Consider the following 12,891-nt stretch of genomic DNA (forward strand, 5'->3'; position numbering starts at 1 on the left):
AGTCCTGCTCCACATGTGCGCCTTCTCTGCATTACTTTCCGGGTGCATCTCGATGCCCGCCCTGTGCTGGAGCCTGCAGGTGCTGGTCCCTCATCCCACCGCCAGTCCCTGCTTCCGCTGGAGCAGTGGGCACGCTGCAAGGCGTGGGGGAAGTTTTTTTGAGGCGGGTGGTGGTGGTGCCAAATAAATAGTTGTCCTTTCGCAGACTTAACAGTTAGAGACCAAGAGTCTTGTTGTTTTGCCTTTGAATCCTAATGCATTCCAGAGACACCCTCCCCCCCCCCCCCACGTAGAGGGTGCAGTGCCGGCAGTGATGGCTGAGTGAGTGAGTGAATGAATGAATGACTCCATCAGGATTTATTGTTTGCTAATGGAGCAAGGTCACAGATATTTTCTCAGGGTATTTGCTAATAATTGTATTTGGTGTCCACTTTGCATAGCGCTGCCCCTCGTGTGAATGGGAGGCAGTATCCTAGTTCTTTTCCTTTGCGAGCTTTCTCTACAACAAGGGAGGCACGAGTGTGTGGTGAACCACGGGGAGGAGGGGCGCCTCGTGGCCCTAGTCAGCCATGGGCAAACTACGGCCCGCGGGCTGGATCCGGCCCGTTTGGCTGTTCTATCCGGCCCGCGGAGCCGAAAGAGCGGAGGGTTCTCTTGCTCTCCCCTCCGCTCTTTTACTTTGAATTTATATTAATTCACACAAACACTCCATCCATGCTTTTGTTCTGGCCCTCCGGTCCAGTTTAAGAACCCATTGTGGCCCTCGAGTCAAAAAGTTTGCCCACCCCTGCCCTAGGTGGAAGGAGGCTGCAGACAGTGCGTGGCAGATGTGATGCCGTGAGGAGCTGTGGGTCTGGGCCAGCCTGCAGACTCCCCGGGCTGCTTCGGAAGAGGAGCAATGACTCGGGCCCAGGACTTGTTACACGAGAATCTTGAGGTCTTAGGAGGCACAGCCTGGAAAGCTGCTCTCAGACAACCCAGGGAAACAGGAAGTGACCCTCTTCAGCGCGTCGTGACCTGCCACATGGGAACCACAGATGCAACGGTGACGTGAACAAATGCATGGCAGGTGCGGACGTGGCAGAAATGACGTGGATGTGGGGGATGCACTGCTCCGAGGGAAGTGAGATTCTAATTCTTGTTAATCACTTAGGGCTTGTGGGTTCCGGGTGGTGGTTTGTTTTGATAGGAATTGCCGCTTATTTTGGAGGAGCTTGAGTCCACATATGACACGAATCAGGCCTGGAGCAGATGTCAGAAAGCGAGGGGACAGCTCCCTGCTTTAATCCGTGCTGCCTTCCTGATTCCCCATTTTATTTTCATTAGTAAAGAATTTTGGTCGTGCAAGACAGCATTAGGGGAGGACATACACCACACAGAGGCAATGGGCTTGCTTACATTTGAGAACGTAACATGCGATGCTCTCAGGAAAGGGCAGGCTTGCTGCTCCGGGTTCTCGCTGGGAGAGGCCGGCCTGGGGAGGCCTCTGGAGCTGGCTGAGGGCAGGCAGAGCTGAGAGCAGGGTCCTTCCGGCCTCAGGAACAGGGGAGGGCGAGGATGTCTGAGCAGAGTTGGCCCGGCTCCCACACAGAGCTGGAGTTGTGAGCCGCGTCCTCCTTCCGTGCCCTCCGTCTGGGGACAAGCCCTGGGTGTTCCTCCAGCCTTCGCCCCTCATAAGACATGTCATATGCATCCCTGGCAGGTTTCCTCAGCTGGAAGTGGGTTCGCAGGCCTGGAAGCTTCAGTTTGTAAAACTGAAGTGAATCCACAGATGTGACACCATAAGCTGTGGAGCTGGAGGAAAAAGGGTGTTTTCACACTGCCTGGGGGTGACCTCCAACCCCACTCCCAGATCCCCTTGGGCCCATGCCTCCCTGCCATTGGCATCGCCTCGGGCTGCGCTGTTCCTTCTCCCTGAAGCAAGACCCCTCCTCCGTGAGCTGATATCCCTGTCCGCCCTCCCTGCTCTGCTTCCTGCACTGACACATCCGCCTGTTTCTCGTCTGTGACCCTATAGACGTCCGTAACCCTATAGATGGAGTACATCCCATGCTCCTGCAGAGCAGGCTTTCCAGAGCGAGCCGAACAGGTCCCCTCCTGGCTTACCCCGAGCCCAAGGCATGTGAGACCTGGGCAGGGGTGAGACTGAGCGGGGACTGCCCGGGGAACTTCACCTTTCCATGTGCCATCTGAGCCACACCCTCGATCCAGGAGCACCGGGGGCCGTGCGGAGGGGTGGTGTTTTCCATCGTCTCTTGAGTGCTGCTCCAAGTGGAGTCTGACCTTTGTAACCTGCTGTGGTCCTCAAGACCGTGCAGGGAATATTTGGGGTGATGAGGACATGCAGGGACTCCATCAGGCATGTAATTACATCAGCCCCATGTTTTCACACTCCTTTCTCCTGGGGAGCGCCCCCGTCTTGTTTCCCCGCACCTGTCTCGCTGTCCTGGGGGGAACCTGAGAAGCCCGGGGCAGGACGGAGAAGCACCAGCCCGTGAAAGGCGCGGCGTCCCCTTCAGGACGTCAGGGAGGGCCGCTGTCTGTCAGCCCGGCTGGGGGAGCCGTGGCTCTGGGTTCTTCTGGCATCTGCAAGTTGTGTGTGTCCCTGCGGTTTCCTGGCACGTCCCACAGAGAGTGCCTCGTTCCCGTGGGGAAGGTGGGACGGTGGAGGGAACGAGCCAGAATTGAAAGAAAGAGACAGCAACGGAAATAATAACAGAATTTGTTGAGATGATTATCAAGCAATTTTCTCAGCTCTTGCTGGCCTGGGTGAGTTATAAGGCTGACATCGTGTAGAATCTTAGAATAAGCATAATTAAGAAAAGATTTAATGACAAGAATATTTGTGAAATGGAAACTCTCCGAAATGGTGTAAATGCCGTCTTATAGCTCGGTGCTGCCGGGCACTCCCGTCCTGTGGACCTGGACCTGGGGCTGCACCCAGACGAGGCCCGGGCCCTGTCTCCATGGGAGTCCCCTTAGGGCGGTGTCTATCTCTCTCTAAGCTCTCCCTTCCTCTGCGAAATCAGTTTAAAATTATTAAAAAAAAAAAAAATACAGCTCATGAGCAGCATTCATTATAAAAGATAACAGAGGATTCACTGACCTCCAGCCCTGGGCTGGAGGAAGGCGAAACCATATCTGAGGACGAGGAGGGCACAGGGGTTTCAGCCTGAGTTCCTGTGTCCGCTGGCCGTTTCCATCGTGTGGGAAGGCTGTCCTCTCCGTACCCAGGGATCCCCATGGTGAGGCTGTCTGGGGCCAGAGCTGTGCCCACCGGGTGGCCTCCTCCAGGCCCCGCGTGTTGCCGTCTTGGCTTCCCTCTGAGCCAGGGTGTTAGGGTCCTGCTGGTCCTCGGGCTCCTTCCCTGTCTTACAAGGCGCGCGTCTCAGAGTTCTGCCTCCCAGGCCACCTCACACTGCTCCCTGGACGTCTCTGCTTTCCCTGCTGAGCGGCTCAGAGCCCATCTGCTCTTCCTTCCCGGTGGCACGTCAGGGAATGGGACATCTCTCCAGCCTTCCTTCTCCACACTGAGACAGTCCTCAGCCATTTAGTACGCAACACGGATTCCCACACTTTTCGTCCTCAGTCCCTCTTCGGGCACGGTTCCTGCAAGACGTGATCACTGAAAATTAAGATACCTATACGAGTAAGATACCCCATGTTCAACATCCATTTTCTTTTTTGTTAGAAGGCCATTGATGGCCCTGATGGAGAGCAGCAAAGAGCATGGACTTCTGAGCCAACTGCTGGCTACGAACCTCAGCTCCGCACCTGTGTGTGGGAGCCTGCGTCCTCGTCCGTGCAGGGGGTCACTGATGGCGCCTGCCTCACAGGGCCGCTGGGATGATGCAGGGACCTGCGTAGAGGCCTGACACACGCTGGATTTCAGGAAAGGCCACGTGCAGGCATTGCCAAACCCATCGTCTCCAAAGCCAGGGTCCTCCGAGTTCATGCCTGTGAAGCGCAGAATAAAGTTCCTCCTTGTTTGTCTTTCTTTTTTTCACTGTAAACATTTTCCAATTGCCGGTGTGAGTGCGGGAGATACTCCCCACATCGGGCTGCGGCCCAGCAGCGAAGATCAGATCACTGGGCTGTTTGTAAGGACAGAGCTTACAGGAGCACAGGGAGAAACCCTAGGACAGGACAGAAACCTGAAGTAGAAAAGCCAGCTCCATTGTTGGACAGTTTCGAGCTTTTCAAATAGCTGGATGTGTCCAGATAAGCCCAGTTCCCTAACATTTGCTTAGCATTCCTGAAGATTTGTTTGTGTTGCTTTGCCCCCTAGCTGTCTCTGGACATTGCTGTTACTGAGAACTCAGAGGATCAAGAATTTAAAAAAATGGGCAAAATGTGGTGGCCACCCTTAAACAGTAGACAGGACCGACTGCAGGGAGCTATAGTGCCTGGGGTTGTCTTTGAGGCTGGGCAGTAGTGTAAATGCTCAGTCTGTTCGTGCTCACTGACTAGCACACAGGAGAGTGCATTGTGCACACCTAGTTCTGGGAAAAGGCCGTCAGGCCCCATCAGTTTACTTCCCTCCAGTGACCCAGTGGCCATGCCTCTGCTCAGGAGAGGACGGTCCGGCCAAGCTTCAGGAGGCCCATTTGGATGTGTCTGGCATGACACGCTCGCCAGCATGGCGGGCCGGTGCCTCTGTCCCCTCCTCCCTGGTGATGAGAGTTGAGGGAGGGATCTGCAGGGCTGGCATTGTGCCACCCATGTTCAAACCCTATGCATCCAGTCACATGTCCTCACCTCCTTAGAAGGCATTCTCAGTCCTTTAGAGAAATGTGTGGGTGATGCTCCTCTTACAAGTTCCACAGTGGTGAATTCCGCGTTGTACTCCGGGGTGGGATTAATTCTCTGTGAATGAAAGCCTGATAAATCAAATCTGTCATGCATCGTGTAAACACCAGTGACCTGCCCATAGGTCCTTGTCACCACGTGCCCTCAGGATCACGAGGTCCTGGCTGTGACTGGTTCATCTCCGTGAGGCATCGAAGTGCTGCAGTCACTGGATCTCATTGGCAAAACGAGGCATAACGGTTACTCAAATACAGCTTATGAGCTCAGCCTGTGTGGCTCAGTGGTTGAGTGTCGACCTATGAACCAGAAGGTCACAGGTCGATTCCTGGTCAGGGCACATGCCTGGGTTGCAGGCTCAGTCCCCAGTGTGGGGTGTGCAGGAGGCAGCCAATCAATGATTCTCTCTCCTCATTGATATTTCTATCGCTCTCTCCCTCTCCCTTCCTCTCTGAAATCAGTTAAAAAATATTAAAAAAAATACAGCTCAGGAGCAGCATTCATTATGAAAGATAACAGAGGATTCATTGACCTCCAGCCCTGGGCTGGGAGGAAGGCGAAACCACATCTGAGGACGAGGAGGGCATGGGGGTTTCAGCCTGAGTTCCTGGCCCACTGGCCGTTCCCGTCACGTGGGAAGGCTGTCCTCTCCTTACCCAGCGGCTGACCCCTCTCAGTGTGAGGGGCCCGCTCCGAGCCCTCGGGCCAGTGCCTGTGCAGTGGTCTGTTTAACGAGGATGAGGGATTTCTGTGGAGCTCAGGGCCCCGCTTCAGACACGAGCACTTGGCAGGTCTGAGCAGGTCCCAGGGGTCTGCGTCCTAACCCGTGTCCAGGAGGTCTATGTAAGACGGCTCAGGAAAAACACAGCCTTTGAGTCGCCTGAATCTCCTGAGTCTGCCTCCTCCACCCTCTCTGTCTTCTTGCTCCTGCCACTGCCCCCGGCCAGCTCTGCACGTCTGCGAGATCATTTCTCCAGTGGGAGGCTTGTCCAGACCACCTGGCAGCAGGGGGACGGGCAGGAGGACAGGCGTCTGTGTGTTTGTCTGGCTGGGGATGAATCCTGCTCATCACTTGCACAGCATTCAGTGCACGTGGTCAGGAGATGCTGGTTTAGTGAACATGTGAGGAGTGGAAGTGGTGACCTGAAACCTACGTGAGGGATACATTTTATGCCGCACTTTGAACTTTTGCCTTCCTCTGGATAAACGGGGCCTCCGCACAGGGGGGTTAAGTAATTGATTGCACGACTGAAGTGGGCGGTTTTGTGGTTTGGGGCTCACTAAGCAATTATTGGAGGAAGCCATGTAGCAGCACCTGCGTGGTGCGGTTTCTGTGCGCGTCCCAGTCCAACCAGAAACACAAGCGCTGCTTCGTACACGGCTCTGGGCCGTGGCCTCACAGGGCCGAGTATCCTGCTGGCCTTGCAGGCTCCACGAGGAGCTGGAGCAGGGCGAGGGGAGAAGAGAGGCAGCGGTTCCCAGCTCCCGGTCCCCAGCCCACAGTCCTCAGAGGGGCTCTGGCAGCCCTGGACGTGCCTGTGAGGGAGGCCCCTGGCCAGGCCTTCCTGGGCCCCCGGCTCCAGGGGTTGGGGCCAAGGAAACATGGTGGGAAGGTTCACTGAGTAGCACCGAGCCCTCTGCTGGGAAATGGCCCTCGCTCTGTGTCGGAGGCAAACACCATCGGTACGGCAGCAAACGCGGGCTTCCCCTGTGATGGCAGTGCGTGTGGCTTCTCGCCTGGGTCCGGGCCAGACCTGCGGATGATTCTGCACGACATCCCCATGACCTCTGTCCCCAGACCAGCGGGAGGCCGGCTGATTCAGGATGTCTTGTCACCTCTTTCGAAGTCGCATTTAGGAATGAAGTAGGCCACATGCGGTAATTTATTTTTTGAATACTTAATATCAGTATATCCAGTTACTTAATATGTGTCAGAATAATAAGGAAGGACTTTCCCCTCCGTTTCAGAAGCAAAAGCATAAACAACCCTTCCACTTGGCAGTGTCTTTACTATGTTTCTGAAAAGCCAGCAAGCGCTGCCCTAAAAAAAACAGCCCATCTGTTCCGCTGCACAGATCTTATTAAAGTCCCAGCTAAATTTCTACTCCCTCCATGTGACAGATTGTAGAAAAATTTTTTCAACTAGAACTTCACGATGCTTTCTTTCTAAATACTGAATAGGAAGTACGGATAGCATGTTAAAGTTAGTTATCGTTAGTTTTAGTTCTTGGTCTTTATAGAGCTGCCATTTGTCAATGATACAGAATGTGTATCTCCATAGCAACGGAGCGGGGTCACCCAGACTCAGAGCACTGTTCCCCACGTTGTAGGCATAGCCATTCTCCAAAGAGATGAGAGGCCCTCTCCTCATTCCCATGTGCGGCTGTTCTCGGGCAGAGGCAGCTCAGCAGCAACTTTGAGGGACCTGGAGGGGACACCCTTCCTGGGAGGGGGTGTCTGGGTGAAGGGGCAGAGGTGCGGAGACCTGCGCATCGTCGGGTGGTCTGTGAGGGGAGCCCGAACCCTGGGCTGGAGAAACCAGAGGTGACCCATCATTGCTCCGCTGAGAGCGCTTTGGGCTTGATTCTGCTCCTGCATGAACGTGGCTCTGTGTTCATATTGACTCTGTTGCGGGACGGACGGAGAGGGGATGATTCTGGAAGGAGGGAGGACGATTCTGGACGGCTGCCAGGATCTGGAGTCTGTCCACACTCGTGGCAGCGACTGTTGGGTGAGTCTGCACTGACGTTTCTCTGTCGCCCACACAAGCAGGCACGCGCATGTTTCCCAGGGGATGCTCCTGATCCGTGGGGACTGAACTCGTCAGGTAACACGTGGAATGTTCTGGAAAAGACGGAAGTCGGCAGGGCGTGCTCGGCAGGGGCTCCATTCCCTTTGGAACGGGCTGTGGGCTCAGCAGATACTGTGGGTGCATGTCGGGCTGATCCCTTGTGACCTGAGAGTGTTCTCTCCGGGAGGCAGGAGGGTTTCCTTAAACTGAACCTGCACTGGGGCAGGACCCTACAGGAGGCGGAGCTCTGGGGATGGGGCTGGGAACCAAGGTCCCTTCCCTTGAAGAACTCCTTAAGTAATGCGAGCCCTGACTCCTGGCGGGAGCCCCCCAGTGGCATTGGTGCTGGTGGCAGTGATAGTGCTGGTGGCAGTGATGGTGGTGGCGGTGGGTTTTTGAAAAGGTGGGAGGGGTGGAGGTGAGCTGTGTGTCCATAGGACAGAGGGAAGAGGACCCCTGAGCCATGACTGTCACCAGGGACGGGAGAAGCCAGGGGTGAGTTGAAGGCCAGGACCTGGGTTGTCTTCCTTCCCTGTCGCCAGATGCCCTGTGGATGTCTGTTGCTACTCTGGCGATTCCCCTGAATTTCAAGGGGATCTTTAAACTTAAGGGAAGGGACTGGGATTTCATCCCTCCGCTGGGAGTGGAGACTTTCTGCCTCTATTTGTTATAAGCAAAGAGCAGAGACTTTCAGGAGACAAAGTCGATACAGATCTCATTGTTTAAGAGCCTGATTATTTAAAATGGAAAGGAGGTAACATCTATAGGAAACAAAGTATCAGTAGCTTCACTATTAGAAGATCCAGGACTGCCCTGTTTCCTAGAACGTTCCACCGCTGTAGCTGGCCTATCCCCAGGTGGCTCCTGAGCAGTTGAAATGGGATGAGGAACCAGACTTTTTTTTTTTTTTTAATTTTTATTTTTTTATATTTTAATGTTTTTATTTTTTTAATTTCTTTCTTGATTAAGGTGTTACATATGTGTCCTTATTTCCCTCCATCCCCCCCACTCATGCCCTCACCCGCCCTGGTGTCTGTGTCCATTGGTTAGGCTTATATGCATGCATACAGTCCTTTGGTTGATCTCTCCCCCTTACCTCCCCCCCCCCCCCACCTTCCCTCTGAGGAGGAACCAGACTTTTAATCTTATTAGTTCCAATGAACATTAAGTAGCCCCCTGTTGTTCGTGGCTATGGAATGGGACAGCACGGTTCTGGAAGACAAACCTTTTGTGTGGATAATGCCACAATAGTAATCTGACAGCGTGGACCCCCTTTTTAAGCAGCATGCACTCCGGTTGGTGTTCACCCACCCAGAGTGTGTATCCGTGATGTGTCACTCACAGATATTTAGTTTTCTGGGTAAATGTCTGCACCGGCTGTGATCCTCGGGGCCAGGGATAGGAACAGAGTGAATGGTGATGCCCGTGAGTGCGGGCAGGGCTGCCTCCACTGCGCCCTGGGACAGTCCCTGGCGGGATCACTGGGCACACATTGCCTTTCCTTTGGTGTTGGGTATCTTTTACTCTTTCCTTTTCCTTTTCATGTGCCACATCTTGCCTGCCTACAAGCACAGATAGTTCCTTTTTTAGGCAGGGTTTTTCTCCATATGTGTGTATCATGCATTCTCAACAGGGGACTTGGCCTGGGCATCCCAGATCGGCACTGGTTTGTGCCCCTCCAAACGGCCTCGGGAGCTGACCGATACACAGCTTATGTGGTGTCCACATTCCCAGGGGGTGGGACAATTAGGAAGTCTAAGAAGGCTCGTAGGGAATGGGGGCAATACTGAAAAAGTAACAACCTTACATAATGATTTAATTGGACAAAGATGGACTTTTGATGTGGGGGTTGCTAAAGCCTTTGCTTGCAGGGTCCTTGATGAGTGTCTTGTCTTCTATCAAGTAGAAGGGCATTGCGAACAGTTTTTGTTGTTAACTCTGATGATGTAGAATATACACTCCTTTGTTCCCCATTCACAGCTGGGTGGGGATTGGGCCACTGAACCGTAAGGACCTCTCTTTCTAATTTTAAATGATTTTTTCCTGCTCACATTCTGGGGGATGAGAGGAGCTGTGTTTTCTCCCGCCAGCTTGCTGTGCCCTGGTCCCGGAAGTGCTATATTTGTCCTGTGCTTTAATGTACACAAAGGTCTAAATTGCTACGTTTCTTTCAAGTTGGATATAACATTTTAATTAACGTGTCATCCGTAAGTCATGCTCAGAGTCCCTGAGTCTGTGCAGCCAGTGGGGAGCAGGGACTCACACATGTGCCCTGGAGTGAAAGCTGCTCCAGGAATCATGGAAGCACATGGGGTGCAGCGGGGAGAAGGGACCACTCACCACCTTCTGTTCCTCATGGGTGGGCCCTGGGCATGGTCGCTCGCAGAAGCAGGTGTGATAGCACTTTGTAACTTAACAGTCGCCAAGCATTCTGCAGATGCTGGCGATGCATTGACAGTTCTGGGGGAGAGAGGCTTCCCGCCAGGGGCGGCTTGGAGCTCAGTTTGAAGGGAGAGCAGGTATCTGCAGGTGGAAATGAAAGGCAGGGCTGTGCCAGGTCTGGGGAGCTGCCGCAGCAAAGCAGGCAGGTACCAGGTGTGGGGTTCTTCAGGGAGTGGGGGTGCGGTTCAGTTGGGGAAGGAGAGGAACAAGGGGACGGAGAGAGAAAAGGGGAGGAACCGGGCGGGATATGGACATCCCTGCAGAACAGAGTGGCCTGTGTAAGTACGTATATTTTACATGGGCCATATATACATATTTTAGATGTCATGTAAATGTGAAATTTTTATAACGTTGAAAGCATTTCTCAGCCCCGGCCGGGTAGGTCAGTTGGTTAGAGCATCGCCCCAATATGCCAAAGTTGTGGCTTTTATCCCCAGTCAGGGTGTTGATTTGCAAATCAGTGAGCTGGACAAGACGCCTAATGAGCCAATTAGTTAGGAATCATCTCTATTGCACGCAGGTTCAAAGCAGATTACCTCTGTCAAATTCTGAACAAACACAGGAGGGAGTGTCTCGTATTTATACTTTTTGAGCCTCTTTGTTTGCAGATATTACAAAGGGCTCTGTGTGAGTTATTGTTACAGACAGTTGTAACCTTGAATACATAATGAGTTTGTACTTGGCATAATTATTATCAGTATTAGTCTATATTAGTCTATTACATTGGATGGCTAGCTTGCATGGTCATACAGTTAAGTTTATCTTTTTCTATTATTTAAACTAAAAAACAAAGTCATTTTACAGAACAACAGACTGTCTTAAAGTGAGTTTATAATGACAGAGTTTACAGAACAAGGGATTATCTAACAATAGCAGAGAATTTTAAACAGCAGTTTTCTATACAAGATGGAAGTTACTATGCTTCAAGGGCACATACAAGAATCTACCAATACATAGTAAGTGGAACAACAAATCAATGTCTCTCTCTCTTTCTCTCTCTTCCCGCTCTCCCCCCCGGCCCCCCCTTCCCCCCGCCTTTTCCTCTCTCTCTCAAATCAATCAACAAATAAAAAAGAAAGTTTTTCTGGGAGAAGCATATGTTCATTTTCTATTCTCTGGATCTCAGTTTCCATATATTTAAAATGGTGAAAATAATAATGCCTCAGGTTACCTAGTGAGATATTATGAGGCTCAGATTGGATAATCTGCGTGGAGGTGCTTGGTGGCAGGTCGTGGGCCAAGACCACTCTCTGCTTTCAACATCCTCTCTTCCTTAGTGACAAGAACCCTGATCTTTGTTGGGGTCTGCAGTCCAGCCACAAAATAGCTGTTTCCCTGTCCCACCTACTACGACCATGTGACAAAGATTTGGCTAATAAGGAAGCAGGATCTTTGACATCATAACATGACAATAATTCTAAGAGGTTACTTGTCTTTCTCACTTTGTGGATGTTTACACTGATGATATATAAGGAATGGTGAGCAAGCAGCAGGCATCTTGGCCTGAATCAGGGTGGTGGCACCACCCTCTGATGGTTGTTACTGCATTATCTTCACATACCCCTAGGGGGGTGGGGGAGAGAGGGAGACCAGTTTCACTTGGAAATGTACTTGATGCATCAGTAAACATTTTTGTTGTACTAAATCTTAACACCCAGGTACCTTCTCTTTAATATTCTGAGCTGTGAAGTGGGAAGGATGTGTAAGGTGTTCTGACACACACTGAGTGTGAGGGTGTCTCACACAAAAGCACTCTGATGAGCTCCACTAACCACTTTTTCCAGGGAGCAGCCTACTTTTATGTAAAGGGGCGACTTGAAAACTGTGGCTATTCAGACTTAGGTATTTGTAGATGTTTTCTCAAAATCGAATTGACTTACGTTTTAAGAAAAATTAATTTATATTACTTGTCCACAGTGATAACATTTGAGTTTTCAAGTGAATATAAAAATTTTGGAAATCTTGCATTTATCACCATTTCTGTTGTGATCAGTGCTGTTTCTACTACATGTGCTTTTTTTGGATGTTATGTGATGAACTGTGTCAGCCCTTGAAAGACACGCATAGCTTAGTGAGCCAGCATTTTCTACATGTTGATAAGAGCCACTCAAAGTTGCAAGACGACCAATGAATTTAAAAGGAATTTAACACGAAAGGTTGACTGATAAGATTGCAAATTCCAAACAACCTTTAAGGAAGTACCAGTTACTAAATCCGGCATAAGATCAAAGGAGAATACCAAACATCTGAAAAAACACACACAAAAAACTTAAATACTTCTTCCTTTTCCAATTCTGTATCAGTTGAGGCTAGACTTTCTTCACATATTTCAACCAAATCTACACAGTTATTGCATCAGACTGATATAGAAGCAGATTTGAGAATCCTGCTATGTTTTATTAACCCAGATGTTAGAAATGTGCAAAAAATTAGCTCATTGAGAGTATACTGAAAACCACTGAAATGTGCACTTTAAAAGGAGGGCCATTGTGTTTTGTCAGTTGTGTCAATTAAAAAATACATGAATTAACTTCTTTTAATATTGATATTTTAGAATGTGGAAGATATTGCATCTAAAACTTGTTTACCATGTAACATCCAAAACATCATGAAAATCGCTCTGTCCTCATAGCAGCTTACACTGTACTAGTATATTTGAGCCTCTTAGATGCAGCAAGCCACATTATGTTATAGCCCATATCGTTAATTTCTGCCTTAGGTACAGTTTACTGCTATTCTTCATGCAGAGGGAAAGGACACATAAACATGAGCTGACTACCATGCGAAAGAAAATTTCTTTTTCCCAAATGGTCTTTAGCAGAGCGGCAGGAAATGCAGCCATAGTGCATTCG

The 12,891-nt window shown here is 50.9% G+C and overlaps 1 protein-coding gene across 4 annotated transcripts in view; it reads left to right on the forward strand.

The window, feature by feature from the left end:
• DIP2C (disco interacting protein 2 homolog C) overlaps positions 1 to 12,891 on the forward strand; it is a 421,423-nt gene that overhangs the window by 139,238 nt on the left and 269,294 nt on the right. The window lies entirely within an intron of this gene.

This window comes from Plecotus auritus (assembly GCF_963455305.1).
Source record: "Plecotus auritus genome assembly, chromosome: 1".
NCBI classification, from domain to species: domain Eukaryota; kingdom Metazoa; phylum Chordata; class Mammalia; order Chiroptera; family Vespertilionidae; genus Plecotus; species Plecotus auritus.